At 41.6% G+C, this 17,849-nt stretch overlaps 1 pseudogene across 1 annotated transcript; it reads left to right on the top strand.

Annotated features, from left to right (window-relative positions):
• The first annotated feature begins 8,901 nt into the window (after positions 1 to 8,901).
• On the top strand, positions 8,902 to 11,566 carry LOC117669035 (natterin-3-like; annotated as a pseudogene). Its single transcript, XR_015733725.1, has 2 exons — positions 8,902 to 9,130; positions 10,450 to 11,566. The product of XR_015733725.1 is annotated as a natterin-3-like (transcript).
• Positions 11,567 to 17,849: the final 6,283 nt, after the last annotated feature.

Below are 17,849 nucleotides of genomic sequence, written 5' to 3'. Positions count from 1 at the left end.
TACATGGTTTTTTTGGTCTTTTATCTGGACCAAATCAATTTTATTGCATGCTTCTATTGTTACAGGAAAGAATTAGGAAAATTCTGGTTAACTTCTTTTTTAATCTTGTACATAATTGATGATTTTATTGTTGAATAATTGATGGCTTTATTATTGCTCTAAAATGGCAAACATTTCAGCCCTTTATTGTAGGGAAACTGCCCCCAACGCTCTGGGGGCAGTTTTTTGCTCTATTCTGCAAAGTCTAACTTTTATGGAAATCTTATAGAAAGTACAGGCCTATATCAATTTTAGGCATTCTGATCTTTCTGTGTGATACATTATATGCACACCGAAGTATACCAAGACTATACCTCAGGAATTGCTGACTCAAGCAGTGATGGAAGGCACATCAACCTGGCCACCTGGCTATATGCCAACTGCCTGCTCACATTTGACTAGAAGATGCAGAACCATTTTGAGAGGCAAGAGAGGCGTAAATAACAGAGAAAATTAAAATTGCCTTCAGAAGTGTTATGTGAGCTTGTCACAGAGTATCTTCTCAAATGTCCAAGAGATAATAGATGTTCAAAAGTACTAATGTCAAGTGTTATATTCCAATGTTTTTAAAGTAAAATAGAATCATTTTAAAACCAATCCTGGAGTTTTAAATTTTGAAGAAAGTATTTTTGGAAATGGATGATCCATTTAAAATTCTTGTGGATTCTGAGAATCTAGACAATGTAGATTTGAACTCTAGTGTTTATTTATTTATTTATTTATTTGTTTAAATTTCTATACCGCCCTTCTCCAATGTAGGACTCAGGGCGGTGAACAGCCAAAGTAAAAACAAGACATACATACAACATACAAAATCTAAAATCTGTTTAAAATAATTAAATAATTTTGGCCGTAATTAAAACATTCCAATTTAAAATCCGTTTAAAATTTGACTCAAGCCAGCCCAGCTAGTTGAAATAAATGGGTTTTTAGGGCCCGACGAAAAATCCGGAGGTCTGTTATTGTACGTAGCTCTGGGGGGAGGTTGTTCCAGAGGGTGGGCGCCGCCACAGAGAAGGCTCTCCCCCTGGGGGTCGCCAGCCGACATTGTCTGGCGGACGGCACCCTGAGGAGGCCCACTCTGTGGGAGCGTACTGGCCGGTGGGAGGCTATTGGTGGCAGAAGGCGGTCTCGTAAGTACCCCGGCCCTAAGCCATGGAGCGCTTTAAAGGTGGTCACCAACACCTTGAAGCGCACCCGGAAGACCACCGGGAGCCAGTGCAGCTCGCGCAGGAGAGGTGTCACGTGGGAGCGCCTCGTTGCCCCCAAAATCCCCCGCGCGGCCGCGTTCTGGACCAGCTGGAGCCTCCGGGTGCACCCCAGGGGGAGCCCCATGTAGAGAGCGTTGCAGTAGTCCAGGCGGGAAGTGACGAGTGCCTGAGTGACTGTGCGTAGGGAGTCCCGATCTAGAAAGGGGCGCAACTGGCGTATCAGGCGGACCTGATAAAAAGCCCCCCTGGCCACGGCCGCCAAATGATCTTCTAACGACAGCCGTGCGTCCAGGAGGACGCCCAAGTTACGAGCCCTCTCCGTGGGGGCGAGTGATTCGCCCCCAATAGCCAGCGATGGCGTCAGCTGGCTATATCGGGACGCCGGAAGCCACAGCCACTCGGTCTTGGAGGGGTTGAGTTGGAGCCTGTTTCTCCCCATCCAGGCCCGCACGGCCTCCAGGCACTGGGACACCACTTTAAGGGCATCATTGGGGTGGCCTGGGGTGGAGATGTACAGCTGGGTGTCATCAGCGTACTGATGGAACTCCACCCCGAAGCCACGGATGATCTCACCCAGCGGCTTTACATAAATGTTGAACAGAAGGGGCGAGAGGACCGACCCTTGTGGCACCCCACAAGCAAGGTGCCTCGGGGTCGACCGCTGCCCCCCTGTCAACACAGATTGCGACCGGTCAGAGAGGTAGGAGGAGAACCACCTCAAAACGGTGCCTCCCACCCCCAACCCCGCCAACCGGTGCAACATGATACCATGGTCGATGGTATCAAAAGCCGCTGAGAGGTCTAACAGGACCAGGATAGAGGAGCAACCCCTATCCCGGGCCCTCCAGAGATCATCCACCAATGCGACCAATGCCGTTTCCGTGCTGTGCCCAGGCCGGAAGCCGGACTGGAGCGGGTCTAGATAGACAGCTTCATCCAGGTACCGGGGAAGCTGTTGCGCCACCACACTCTCAACAACCTTCGCAATGAAGCGAAGGTTGGAGACTGGACGATAGTTAGCCAAAACAGCCGGATCCAGAGAAGGCTTCTTGAGGAGGGGCCTCACCACCGCTTCTTTCAAAGCGGCCGGCAGGACTCCCTCACTCAAAGAAGCGTTAACAATCTTCTGGAGCCAGCCTCGTGTCACCTCCCGGGAAGCCAGTACCAACCAGGAGGGACACGGGTCCAATAAACATGTGGTCGCATTCAGCCGTCCCAGGACCCTGTCCATGTCCTCGGGAGCCACAGGATCGAACTCCCCCCAGATAACACTCTCAAGATCTGCCTCAGTCATCCCATCTGGACATACCCAGTCAGAGGCCAGCCCTTCCCGAATCTGAGCGATTTTGTCATACAGATACTGCACAAAATCCTCAGCTCGACCCTGCAAGGGGTCATCCCGCACTTCCAGATGGAGGAGGGAGCGGGTCACCCTAAACAGGGCGGCCGGGCGATTATCTGATGACGCGATAAGAGCGGCAAAATAATTAGTTTTCGCCGCTTTTATCGCCACTAGGTAGGTCTTAATATGAGACCTCACCAGTGTTCGGTCAGGTTCGGAGCGGCTGGTCCTCCAACTACTCTCCAGGCGTCTTTTCTGGCGCTTCATCTCCCTAAGCTCCTCGGAAAACCAAGGAGCTAGGTGAGTTCGGTGCCGGGTCAGAGGCCGCAAAGGCACGACTCGGTCCAAGGCCCCGGCAGCCGCACTATCCCAGGCGGCCACCAGGTCTTCGGCCGAGTCATGAGCCAGAATCTCAGGAAATGGCCCAAGCTCCATCTGGAACCTATCAGGGTCCATCAGGCGCCTGGGGCGGAACCACCTGGTCGGTCCCGCCTCCCTGCGGCAGGGTGCAGCGGTTAGAAAGTCCAGTCGAAGGAGCGAGTGGTCAGACCATGACAAGGGTTCGATGGCTATATCCCCTATATCGAGGCCACTCAACCACTGACCAGAGACAAAAACTAAGTCCAGAGTGTGTCCTCCTGTGTGAGTGGGGTCATGAATTAACTGAGTAAGGTCCATGGCCGTCATGGAAGCCATGAACTCTCGAGCCACCTCAGACGTTTCACCGATAGATGGCAGATTGAAATCCCCCATGATGGCAAGTCTGGGGGTGCCCACCGCCACCTCGGCTATAACGTTAAGGAGCTCGGGCAGGGCCGTTGCCACGTGGCAGGGAGCCAGGTACGTGACCAACAGGCCCATCTGTACTCCACGACCCCACTTCACAAAGAGGGACTCACATCCGGCTATCTGTGGAACAGTGGTCTCCCTTGGATCCAGACCTTCCTTTATAATAACCGCCACCCCCCCGCCCCTGCCCTGAGCCCTCGGCTGATGAAATGCACGGAAGCCTGGTGGGCATATATCCACGAGGGGGACTCCCCCCTCCTGGCCCAACCAGGTCTCCGTAATGCCCGCCAGGTCCGCCTCCCCCTCCTGAATAAGATCGTGGATGAGGGGGGCTTTATTAACAACGGACCTGGCGTTGCACAACATCAGCCGGAGGCTCTGGCCCTGAGAATCTGAACAACCTGGGGAACAAGAAAGGCATTGGGGACCGGAATGCGCAATCGCTCTAAGGTAGCGAGTGCGCATTCCCCGCACATGATATGGTCCCCAGCTTCCGCCATATCTGCCCCTCCCACTCACTGTGCTGATGGAACAGCCCTCTTCAAATCGAACTCCAACCCCCTCCCCGACCTCCGGTTCTGCGTCCCTAATGTCGCAGCCCTTCGTTAAGGCTGGTCTTGAACCCGGTGGATTTCCCCCAGAACCCACCCTAATCCCCCCCGAACCCCTTAAAATTTTTGTTAAAAACTCACTAAAAAACCCACTTAAAAAACCCCTCAAACTCTTCTTAGCCGCATGCCATCTCTCGGGGCTCCAACGCCCGTCATCAAGATAGGCCCTCAATAACGAAGAGGGCCAGACCTGCGAGAGGGGGGAGTCTCGCAGGGCACGAAGGTCATTCACCGAGTACATCAAAGATCAAAGGGAGGTGATAGTCCATGGCCAATAACCAGGGGCCAATTTGATGTTATCACAGTCAGAAGGAGTGCAATGCAAGGCTTCAATAGAGTTCCAATGGAGCATGTGAGACCTCAGTGCCCTCTCACGGCAATGGCGGGAGTAAAATGCTGTTTCGGTCCGGCAGAGGGTGACCCAGCCCTCCTCTCACGGGGGCTGGTCAACCACGATCGTCCAAAAAGCCGGAGTTGAGACAGCAGCTATAGACCCACTCCACCAAGACTTGAATCCCCAGATGTAAACCTCCATTCAACGGAGGGGAAGAATGGGGTCAGGTCAGTCCACATAGTCCAGACAGGCTCAGACAGCGGAGATCATAACCGTCATTACCTCCGGGGAGGTCCAGATGGCATCTAGACCCGGAGATGATTGTTCAGCAGGCATACACGGCATGGCATCACCACATTCAGGGGGATGGGGGTGAAAAAGGAGAGCAGAGGCAACAAATGCCATAGGGGGGAAAACCCCTCAGTCATAGTCCAGCTGATAAAGTTATGATGTTGACATCATAACTTCCTTTTTGTCCTACAATTACATTCTATCTTTTCTTCAAAATTTAAAACTCCTAAATTCCATGATACATTGAATAGCATCAGATACAATAATCAAATTTACATTCCAACTCAACAAATAGGAAAGTTTTCCAAGAATTGTATCCTCCACCTGGTAGTGTTTGACACCTACTTTTCTGACATCAACAGAATAAACTGGTTATTCTGGAAATAAACTGGCAGAAGAGGAATTAAATCAGAATTTTATTTTCATCCTTTTTTCTGTTCTTAAGGAGTGAACTAACTAGGAGTCATTTAGGTGAGTTGAGTGGGATAGAAATGTGATGAATGAATGAATGAACAAATGAATGAATGATCCTTCCATTTAAAAAAAGGACCGCTTCCATGGGAAATTTCACAATAGTATCGTTCAAAACCTCATATTAATGTTTATTAAATAGTCCAGTCTCCATTCCATCCTTATTCTGTGGAATTTTGGTGAATTTGATATCTCTTGGATTCAGGGGTGAAATCTACTTACTTTCCTTACTGGTTCGGAAGTGTGTGTGTTGTGCGCATGTGCCGTGCACAAATCTGTGCATGTGCAAAATCTGCACATGCGCAGAGGGTAAAAAATACATTACTTCCTGGTTAAAACCAGGAAGTAATGACACCTGGCCGGGTCGGCGGAACTTTGCTCTGCCATTGCTACCGGTTCTCCGAACCACCGGCCACGATTACTACCGGATTGCCAGATCCGGTCCAAACCAGGAGCATTTCACCCCTGCTTGAATTAGAAGGAAAGATTATGGCTATTTATAACCCTAATCTAAAAGATTTAATAAACTCTCACTCTATTGATTTCTACATTACCTTGGTTACCTTGGAATTCTTGCAGAGAAATCTTCGATCTGGCCTACTGCTTCACCTGTTATTTTATTTATACCCTCTTCAGAGGAAGGAAGGAAGGAAGGAAGGAAGGAAGGCAGTCTTTTGGCTTCTGTATTGAAGGAGTAGGTGTCTAATGTGCTTTTGGGGGAGGAGTGATTGGAAGTTGCATGGCCGTTTAATGCTAGAAGACACCACTAGAACAATCACTTATATTATGGGATTATGAGATTATCATATAAATGTGCCAGTTTCTAAAGGAAATGTTTGAGGACAAATTGTGTGAATCCGAGTGTCTAACTAGGACTTTTATAGATTCTGCAGTGCATATATATCAACTGAATTGAAGTCAACAAATAGTCTGAAGCATAAAAATTGTTAATGGCAATAAGCATCCCTTAATTTCCTTGCTAGCTTTCCTTAGAGAGACTTTTTATTTTGTCATTGTTTAAAAGTTATGACCTTTGCTGTCCTGCACTTATCACTGTTATATAACTTTTATATAAGAGCGATCATTAGTTAATTTTATACATATTAAAAAGTGAGTCAGTGGAAAAGTTTTAGATATAAATACCCTTGGAAATAAATAATCTTGGGAGCAGGAAAGATCAAAATATTTGAATGGAAATAACAGTATGAATTTATCTCTTTATCCTCTGAAGGCTACACTTGATACTGTATACTCTAGTGCCACCGTAATTATGTGATCAATGTGTAGAAATTGTTTAAGCAAATAAGAAATCATATGGAGAGGAGATTTGGAGAAAAATAGTGGCTCTTTGAGAGCTGGGTGTAAAACCTTTCTAACTCAAAGTAATTGGAAAAAATGATGAAACATTTTTTAAAAAGCTCAATCTCTAGTTCCAGGTTTTAAAGAATCCTATATATTTTTAAGATGTAAGAACTCAGCTAGCTCAGAGAAAAAAATCCAATGTCTAAAAGACTTTGTGGAAGGAGAACAAGTTCTATTTAATAAGACTGAGATTGAGTTGAAACTGGATTTACAAATGATATACTACAAGAATGACATGGAAAAAGAAGCTATACCGACATACAAAACAAACTGGCTAATGAAATAAACTAAAGATTACCTGGATAATTTTTTTATATTGGATTTACAAATTAGGTATTAAAATGTTGAAGGATATCATGAGAAAGAACAATTGATGGAATCAAATTTTAAAACACAATATTTGCACACCACACATAAATATACTCATTCACCCACACACATTCATATATATAAATATGTGTGTGTGTTTGTGTTTATGTGTGTAAGTGTAAATATATATGGTAAAGTGCAAACAACTGATGCATATTAGATTTTATTTTTGTGTGCCTTTGAGTCAGTTTTTGAGACTGCCTGGACTAATCCTTGCAGTTTTTTTGTTAAGATTTCAGAAGTAGTTTGTCACTTCTTCCTTCCTAGGGCTGAAACAAGGAGACTGAACCAAAGTTACCCAGTTACCTTTGTGCCTAAGGCCTCCTTGTTTTTTGCCTGATGCATAAACCACTACACTAAAATGGCTCATTGTAGAACATGGATAATATAATATCACAAGATCCTTTTCTTACAATATCTCTAAGCTGAGCTATGAGTGTGGGTACCCTGTGCCCAGCATCTTACAGATAGCAAAGGGCAATCAGTTGTCATGACTATATTCTGATGGCCATCACTGACCAAGGTGGAGATTCCCTGAAAACTAAATGGAGAACAAGGATCCATTTCGATACTCATTCTGTGAACACTCATTTTATGACTAAACACAGATTACAGATATACCAATATCTCCAGGTACAGTAGAACCTCTGGTCACGAATGCTTCTGACCACAATCAAATCGGGTTCTGACCAAAAAATTCACAATTTTAAAAAATCTGGTCACGAATACATACGCAGGTGGCAATCAAACACCTGTGGCCTATTTCCCCTTCCACACTATTTTTTTGTAAGCACCAAACAACAGCGACCTCGTGTGGCCGCTGCATTAATTTTGTTTAGGTTTGGGTCATGACCAAATCAGGTTGCAACCAAAGTTATGGAACGAATTATGATCGTGACCAGAGGTTCTACTGTATCTTCTTATAAGAAAACTGGGTCCTATGAAATCTTGCCTTGAAATATATCATTGGTGGAATAGAGCACGTGTATGTAACAATATCAAAGACTTAGAAATGATATGGAAAGAGCAATTACAATTGCCAGATTGAGATCAGTATCTTGTCTAGAATCTTTAGCTATAGCACATCCCATCTTAAAAGCTATGATAGGACATGGCTAACTTTTAAAAAAATTATACAGAATTAAGAAGCTGGAGAACCAGCATTTTTCTAAACTTCAGGAACAAGATGACTAGATATTAGTGCAAAGTTTTAGAAGCTTTAAGGCAAGTTATTTAGCAGGTTTCTGTCTAACTTTAAATCATGTGTGTTCTCTAAAAACAACAGATTCATATTTCTCAGGGGATCAGAGGGCAGCCAAAGTCACCAAGGCCCAGCTGTAGCCTTCCACAAAGCCTTTAGATATCGGGGGAAGCCAAATTATAGTAACAGCTGCAAAATCTGCTCAAATATTTGCTTTAGAAACTAGAGGCAGCTACATGATAGCATCAGCATAAATCATTCAAGCCTTCATATTTTAAGAGGAATTTTCTAAACACTTATAAACTTTCCATCCCACCTCTAAAAGACAAACAAGACACACACTCTAATATAGAAATTGCACCCCCTTTTTTTCACTGGGACAGATATAGATAAAGAGAAGTGGTAAAGCAGCAACTAATTAAAGGATTGCTCTTCAAAAAGCCGCAATGGATTCTCAGGTAAGTTGGAAATCAGTGCAAAGGGATTCATGCAAAATTCATTAACACCTGGCTTTAAAATGGTCTTAACTGATTTCTTTTCTTGATGTTTTCCCAAAAAGCAATCTAGAAATGCTGCATATGTTTAGGAGTGAATGAAAGATAGATAATTTCATAGATATTAGTGTGGGATTTTGAAGTATCATTTAAAAATCTTATTTCAAAATATTGAAAGATGCAGTGAGAAGTGATCCTTGCAAATTTCATGTAGGAAGGTGAACTCAGATTTAACTGATCTGTCCCAGATTTGTGATTCTTCCAGCATGGAGGGATTATAACAATCTGTTCACTTCCTGGAGAAAATTAATGGATATTTTACATTAAGATGTCACATGTTGGAATTAAATATAAAAATATCTTCCTGTTTTTATGTCATGGAATTATTCAAAGTCTAAATGTCTGAACAAGTTGAATACTACAAAGTGGCAGTTTCCTTTCAATTTCATCTTTTGAAAGTATGAAATACTTTTCTTATCTTTGTCTCAGATGTGTCTTTTACTTTCTGCTCTTCTCCTGTCCTCGATCATCAGTGAGTCACTGGCCAATGGTGTCAATATTAGCTTTAAAGTCATAAAGACAACGATGGAGAAAAGCATTCTACAACCAAAACCAGGTGCTTAAGATGGGCACCACCTTGGGAAGATCTCTTAGCATCTGAGGTAGTGGTGGGTTAAAAACTCGAGCAAGGGACAGTCTATCACCTCAAAGGCTATTTGTTCCATTATTGAAAAATTATTAGGACTTTTTTCTCATATCAAAATTAAATATACTTCCATATAATACAAAACCTGCTATGTCTTCAACTTTTCTATGTAACAAGCCTTCAGATACTTGAAGATAATTTCTTATCAGCAGTCTAAACCTCTGCAATGCTTCCTGTCTTTACCTACAGATTTTTTCTTTCTTTCTAGGCTACTTAGCATATTGGTTATTATCCTCTAGAAAGAATCCAACTTTCAAATAACTTCCTAAACTGTGTCTAGAAATGGGCAGAATAATTTTATCTGTGTTTCAATCTTTAAAATGGGCAGCAAAGCTAATATTTTTGTTGCAACAAAAATGGAGTTGGAGCTGTTCACTTGACTTAGTTTGGGAAGAGAAATACATGTTACAGTTCCTAGATCAATTTAATGTAATTTTTAGACTTGTAAGGCCACCCAATTCAAAATGAATCTAGACAGCATGCAGTATTGTTACCGCATTTTAAGAATATAGACTGATGGATTATAAAGTGTATTTGACACTGGCAAATATTAATTATTTATATATTTATTAGATTTTTATCTCAACTTTATTATTTTATACATAGTAAGCCAGTGAATATAACACAATACTCCATCTCTTTTTCCGCACAACAACCCTTTGAGATGGGCTGAGCTGAAGCAGAGTGACTAGTCCAAAGTTATCCAGTTGACTTTCATGCCTATTAGAACTAAAACTCACAGCCTCCTAATTTCTAGGTCAGCAACTCTAACGACTACACCAGATTGGCTCTAATCTATTGTAGATATTCACAATTATGAATAGCCAGAAGAGTCTACTGTTCTCAGAAAACATTAATTTCATTTTAATTCTTTATCTTCCTGCTACAGTTCAGCAGCACAGACCAGGGGGGAAAATATCCATTACAATTTCTGTGGGTTATCCATCAGGGTTACAAAGCATTGAAAACATTATACAATGCCAAAACAATTGTTTTGCACAATTTACAATCTTTAATCTGTCTTCATTCAGATGAATTTCAATTTCCCCTGTTCAACTAGGATAATTTTAGAATGTGCATAGAATGTATGGAAATTTGTGCTTTGTCTGGAATTTTTCAAAGGGCTTATATTGGGAAAAGAATACATAATTACATAAATACTCCCCTCCCCATTTCTTCCTGAAACATTAGCTGATTTCCTTTGTTTCTATTTCATTTTCTTCTCCCAGGCAATGCAAATAGTAGGAATGCAGCAATGAAAGAGGGAGCAGAAGAACAGCCTTCCAACAGAAGCCTTGATGTTTTCTATGGAACAACCATGAGATGGGCTTGGTTTCCCGGCTATGTCCCCCAGTGGAGCTGTGACTTACTGGAACAGTAACGCTAACAGATATGAATATCCTTGCATGGTTTCAGACTGCTCTGCTGGCTATTACAGTTCCAGCTGGGGGTCCTTACTGCTATTACACAGATGGAAACAAAGAACACTCCACTTCTGATTTCCAGATTTTGGTGAATGATCATTACTTTGAATCACTGAGCTGGTGGCCAGGTTCATGTCCCATCCAATTCCATCAACACTTCCTCAGGTATAAGAGTATATGTTTGTAAAAATCAGTTTGGATTAGGTAAGGTGATCAGCGAACATCAAGCCTTTTTCAGTAGACGGAATGGCAAGGAAAAACAGTATAAATATTATGATGTCCTGACCATTAATAAAGACTATCGCTCTCAGAATATCATCAATGTCAATTATGACCTAAAGCAAGGATCTTACAGTGTAGGAAGCATGGCATTAGCTTCCAGCAAACTCATCAACTAAGATAAGGCCACTAAGATTACTACCTTATCAGGAACAGTGACTTCTGAACATTCCTGGGATGATGGCATTTCCATCTCTCAGACCGTCAGCTTTAATATGACAGCAGGGATACCTGACATCTTTGGAGGATCATGGGGCATTTCATCAGAGAAAACCTTCAGCTGGAATAAGGGTTATACATATAGTGAATCGGTCACATATTCTGAAACAATTGAGGTTGAAATTCCACCCAACCACAGCTGTGAGTTGGTAATGAATGGCAAGAAAATGAGGGAACAGGTTCCTTTCACTGCTAGAGCCACCCGTTATTACTGTGATGGAACCCAGCAGAGTGCCACCATCCAAGGTGTCAGCTACAACGTAGTTGAATTAAAAAGAGATGCCCTCAGATGACTTAATAATTAATTTTTTTTTTGACTGCGCTGAAATGGATAAACTGACATTGGAATTGAAAGGAATGACAGACTTGGAGTATTATGTATCATGGGAGAAATGGTACAAATGGATTGAAAACAAAAATAAAACAGACTCAGACATACTAGAATTAGATGAAGTAAAATGTATAGAGTATAAGAATTTTTTAGTGATATGTTGTGTAAATGGTCACAGTTGTGTCAATTTTTTTTGTTTTTTGTAATTTTGCATTTTTTTAATGTTTGAAAATCAATAAAATATTAAGAAAATAAAATAAAATAAAAGGAGATGCATAGGTTGAACGCTGTGTCCCGATCCCAAATGCTGTCCTTTGTAGTTTTATTAGTTTGCAGCAAGAATCTAAATAAAGTTAATTATTGTTGAGCCTTTAGAAGGATTCATTGTAAATTGAAGTTTGTAATAAAAAAATAGTGATTTGCACTAGGCTGATCTTTTTGCTTTATTGGTATTAGTAAAAAACCAGTTAGCCTTGAGTTCCTTTGAACTGAATTTGCTATAAAGCAATTATTAGAAATTGTTCTTAGACTTTAATTCTAAATTACAAATTCAGTATAAATGTAAATTGTGCTCATCTGTTCATAGCAAAGAAATCTCCATTCAAAATAGTGGTGCTATCAAGAGGAAGGGTGCTATATTATTTGAGCACTGCAATCAAGGAAACAAGGCTTGAGGTTTGTGAACCTGACTTTGCCATTAAACTAATATCCCTATCAAATCATTATTGTCCATGATCTCATTATAAAGAAGCTCAGTTGAAATTAATGTTCTTAATTCCTTAAAAGTAAATATTGGTCAGACACCAACTACATAAATCTATTTTTATCTTTTTCCCCAGGTTTTTTTTTTTGCTTTGAAACTTGTCTTCTCTTCCTCTGCTGTTCTTCTGTTCTTCTATTGTAATATTCCTATTATTATAATAGGAGAATATTCCTAATATTCTTAAATTATAATAAGGACTCTTACACAAAAGTGATATAAAGTATTTGTCAGTTTTCCAAGTACCCATGGGAAGCAGAACTCTGAGGCAGGTAGATTCCTCAAAGAACAATTTTATTGGAGATAAACTATTGGCACAACCAATAGTTCCCTCTTTTCCCAAACAATCAATCATGTCCAATCAAGGTGCTGGCTGGTTGCTTGGTTACACTGTTCCTCCTCTCTCCAGCCACCTGTTGGAATGTCCTGTGGTTCCCACAGGAAACTATTCTGTTTTGGCTACAACAGCCCAGCTGTCTATGTTCCCCCTTCCCTGTCCCCTCTTCTGCAACTCAGAGTGGCAACTCTGAAGCCTCCATGATGGCCTCAGCCAGGTTTGCTTCAGAATTGATAGTATTGTATTGTAGTTTGAAAATTAATATTAAAGTTCAACCGTGCTTTAAAAAAGTAAATGTATGCTCTTCTTCCATTATTTTTATCTGATACATTCCCTATCAATACAGATGATCCTTGAGTTATGGCCATTTGATAAATGACTGTTCAAATTTCCAACAGGGCTTATGGCTGGCCTCCAGAGTTATGGCTTTTGGAGTGCCCTCATGGTTACGTAACCAAAATGTGGTGCCTGGCAGTCCATCCACACTTAACAACCATAGGGAGATTTTAACTCTCTCCCACCTACCTATCTCCCTCCCGTCTATGCCCTTTTGGACTCTTGCACTCCATGGCCTCTGCTACTTTATCTGACCGTCCTGTCTTCTTGCTCCCACTGCTGACCAAGCGTGATGGCCTGGCCCTTTGCGAGGTGGCTGCTGGCCACATGAGGCTTTCTTCCCAAGGTTGTGTATATCCTCTGGGGAAGATGGTCTATGTGGTCAGCAGCTGCCTTGCACAAGCCCAGGGTGAGCATGCCTCATCAGTAGTGGGAGCAAGGAGACAGAAAGGTCAATTGGCATGGCATGTAAGGTGACAGAGGGTAGAGTGGCAAGGGTATCCCTGGAGGGTAGAGTGGCAAGGGCTAATGAAGTTGGGATCAACTCCTGAGGCAGCTGGGACTTCCTGGGGCAGCAGGATTTCCCAAGGTGGCTGAGGCTTCATACCATGATGTGCTGTTGAGCCAAGTTGGGGGAGCTTCCAGGTGCATCTGTGGTCCATGCTGCACTGCAGCTCCAGGGGTGTTTTGAAATCCCAGGGCTTCAGTGTGCCAAGAAGCCTCTGAGCCACAGCTTGGCAAGCAGCCTCAGAATTGCACAGTTCTGTTACTGCTTCCTGCCCTGCAAGGCAGGGTGCAGAGTGGCAAAAGAACAAAGATGCTGGGGGAAGGGATAGGCATTTGGGAAGGACTTAAATGGGAGGCGGCCCCTTAACTTGGAAGAATCATTGCTTGAAGCTAGGAAGGATCAAGGCTATCATAGCTTGGTTTGGGGCAGATCATCAGCTAAAGATGGGTGCAATTCGGTTAATAATGGCAACAGGAGTGCTGGGATGCTATTGCTAAGTGATATAATCACATAACATCATGCTTTGTTACTGCATTGCTTAATGATGAAAATTTCAGTCCCAATTTTAATTGTAACTTGCTGACTATCTGTACACGCTTTTCTTGTTGCATGTCCATGGTGAAATTAAACTTAGAATAATTTTATTGTCCCTTTGAATGTACAGCATAGATTAAAATAAAATTTCATTGCATACAGCTTTCAAAGGTTTTCACATCTAATATACACAAGAATGACAAAATAAATAAATAAATACAAAATTATGCATATACCCACATATATTATATGAAACAGCACCGTCTAGTTCGGATGTATACATGTACATGGTGGGAGAAACAAATCTTGCGAGTTTACCAGATGGATGGCAAAGATGCTAGAAATATTTATTTATTTATTTGTTTGTTTGTTTTGTTTGTTTGTTCGATTTATATGCCGCCCTTCTCCGGAGACTCAGGGTGGCTTACAATGCATTAAGCAATAGCCTTCATACTTTTTGTATATACCTGCTTAGTAGGGCTTTGCACCCCCTCCCAAGCGGTGTTCTTTTTTATACAAAGTCAGCTTATTGCCCCCACAATCCGGGTCCTCACTTTGCCTACTTCGAAAGGATGGAAGGCTGAGTCAACCTTGAGCCTGGTGAGATTTGAACTTGCAGTAATTGTAGGCAGCTGGCAACTTAAGGGCTACTTTAACAGCACTTAGTCCACTGCACCACCAGGCTCTTCCAATACTTCAAAACCTCCTCCCAGAGAGGAGCAACAGAAACAGACTGTGAAGTGGGTGTGTTGGATCTCTAAGAATGCTTAGGGGTCTAAGTACATAGCGCTTATAAGCAGTTCATATATACTGTAATTGTTCCTAGATCACAAAAGATGTGAAATTGATTCTTGCAATACAGCTAATGCAACTACAAACTCATTCTTGTTCAGAGATCTTTGGGGAAACTCATGCATTAGAATGAATGCCATCAATGATGGCAGCTGCCAAAGTTTTCCAGTTTTCTAACTGGATGATTCTAGTGGATTTGCATTTTTTAAATTTAGTTTGAGGTTTCTGCCTGTTCTTGAAATAGGATCAATGGAATTTAACTGCAATGCAAGGACAGTGGCTGTGAAAGAAGAAGCTGCTTATAAAGAATAGGTGGCTGCATTCCCTTCATATGATTTTCCAGGTTGCAATGTATGGCTGTGAAAGTTGGACCATAAGAAAAGCTGAGCACCGAAGAATTGAGGCCTTTGAACTATGATGCTGGAGAAGACTCCTGCGAATCCCTTGGACTGCAAGGCAATCAAACTGGTCAGTTCTAGAGAAGATCAACCCTGACTGCTCTTTAAAAGGCCAGAGCCTGAAGATGAATCTCAAATACTTTGGCCACCTAAAGATTGAGGGCAAAAGAAGAATGGGACAACAGAGAATGAGGTGGCTGGATAGAATCACTGAAGCAATAGGTGTGAGCTTAAATGGACTCCAAAGGATGGTAGAGGATAGGAACGCCTGGAGGAACGTTGTCCATGGGGTCGTGATGGGTCGGACATGTCTTCGCAACTAATAACAAAAATTCCCTTCATTATTTTTCTTTGAGACTTCTTTTATTAGCTTAAAAGCAGCAAGCATATCAGGGCAGCAAGATATTTCCAGCATATTTATTCTGCATTCAATTTTCTGGAGAATGCAATAGGATCTGTACTTATTCTGCAGCCAGGAAATGCCTGAAGAAACAAACTAAAGGTCAGCAAAAGGGAAATAGCATAACCCTTCACAGTTTCTGGCAATGAGCTTGGGGATGAGTTACAAAAGCCTGACTCACACACTCCTGGCTCTTCCTCATTTCCAAATGCCTGCAAAGCTGGGAGATTCCAAGGTGAGGCTCCTGCCAAATCAATTTCATACTTGATTCTGGGAGCTCCAGAAATGTAGCCTTTGCTATCCAGGACAAAACCCCTGTGTACCAGGGGTGGGTTCTATTTACCTTTACTACCGGTTTGCAATGGGGCTGTGCGTAGAAGTGTTCTGATGACGTTGGGGTCAGTGGGCGGAGCCTCCCACCAGTTTTACTACCGGTTCTATAGAACTGGTGCGAACTGGGGGCAACCCACTACTGCTGTATATACCCACTGCAAGTCCTGTGCTGGTGGAAAGCTTCAATGAGTCAGTTGCCAGCTAATTACTTAGCATTGCAGGACATATATTGGGCAAAAAGGAGGCTGACCACCCTCTCTAATAGTACTCCTACAATTGTGGCATTGTTTAGTTCTGGAAGTAGCAATTCTAAGGGGTCCACCATATGCCCTTTCTGAGCTGAAGACAGATATCCAATCACATCATTGTGAAAAACCTACAGAAAGGCTCTGGAATGATATCCCCCAACAAATTGTATAAATCACATTCTGTTCTTAGTTAGATTAGCCTTTAAAACCTGTGGATTGTCTGACTTTTTTTTTTTTGTTAGTGGTCATTTTCTTCCAACAGTTTTTTTTAATATTGGATGTATTTTTTAATTTCAATTTTGTTTATATTACACACTGCTCAGAATTGTATTGGAATCAGGGTCTTATAAAATTAATAAAGTTGTTATTTATAATTTTAGCTGTAATAAAATCAAATTTGGGGTACTTAGCTATAGCCTTTCTTCAGTCCAGGTAAGAGGCCATTGTGGGAAGAAATGTCATCTACATATGAAGCAAAGAAATTTTCCTTGAAGTCTTCCTGCTGCTTAACCACAAACATATAGAGACTTGACCTTACTGTGTAAATATGGCCCAATAAAGATATTGTGAAATGGTTGAGACTTTGAAATCTGAGGATTTCAAAACTTCTGTTCTAGAAGTCTTTGAACTGCCCTGCCTTCTGCATTAGGGTCATTTCTGCTGCTACCATCTGCTATCTGTTTGGAAGCTTCTTCACCTGGTGTACTTCTAATCCTTGAAAGATGGCTTTCACAAGATGTGCTACTCAACTAGGGATTACATGATAAAAATGATATTATTTCAGTAGTACCATCTTTTTGCCATATAACACTGAAATACCGTATGTAGCTTGGTATGTGTATTTGCTCTGCATTGATTGAGGGGATGATTATTTTTCCTCTTGTCCTTGATTGTTTTACTCTATGTGTATGTACATACAAACACCTATACTTTAATATATGCATGCATGCATGCGTGTGTGTGTGTCTGTAAAATTTTCCTTTTAACCCTATCAAATAAAAGAGATAAAATAGAGAAAGTTACAAGTTCTGAATGCAAACTTAAAAGAATCTGTAAAAGAAAAATATTTAGAGTGAATTTATTGGTTGTGGGCAGATCACAAGATGTCATTGGCTTGTGGAAAAGGACTTTCTCTAACTAAAAACCCTGGTTGTATCCTGAGGATAATGACTATAATTACCATTAGAAGACATAAGATGTTTACTGCAGAGCAATTGTGAGCCAGTGGAGGAATTGTTTCTCAGCAATTTCTTCTTTAGCAACATACCTAACAGTTGGGCAACTGATTTTTTTAAAAAAATAGTATTTATTGAATTTTCCAACATTTAAAACACAAAACACATATTTACACTTATAACAGCTTTTCCATATCGGTATCCATATCTTTCGTAACAATCATATTTACAAAAATTCTACTTATATACATCACTATCCTATGTTATATCCTATTTAAATTATAATCATATCTAGTCATAAATCAATATCATATATTTCTTATAAATCTTACATTCTATATATTATACTCTTTACAACTTATACCTTAGGTTTTATGTTTACTCTTGAGCCAGGAATACCATCTATTCCAAATTTGATAGTACTCGGATTCTTCCCTCTCCTTCATTTCCATAGACAGTCTATCCATTTCTGCACATTCATAGATTTTCCTTATTATCATGTGGTCTAGAGGAGTATCAGTCTGTTTCCAATTCTGTGCTAAAGCAATTCTACTT

Source organism: Pantherophis guttatus, chromosome 4 (genome assembly GCF_059756535.1).
Source record: "Pantherophis guttatus breed Tessera chromosome 4, ASM5975653v1, whole genome shotgun sequence".
Lineage (NCBI taxonomy): Eukaryota > Metazoa > Chordata > Lepidosauria > Squamata > Colubridae > Pantherophis > Pantherophis guttatus.
Note: the sequence above shows the minus strand (reverse complement) of the source record. Positions and strands in the feature narration are given on the sequence as shown.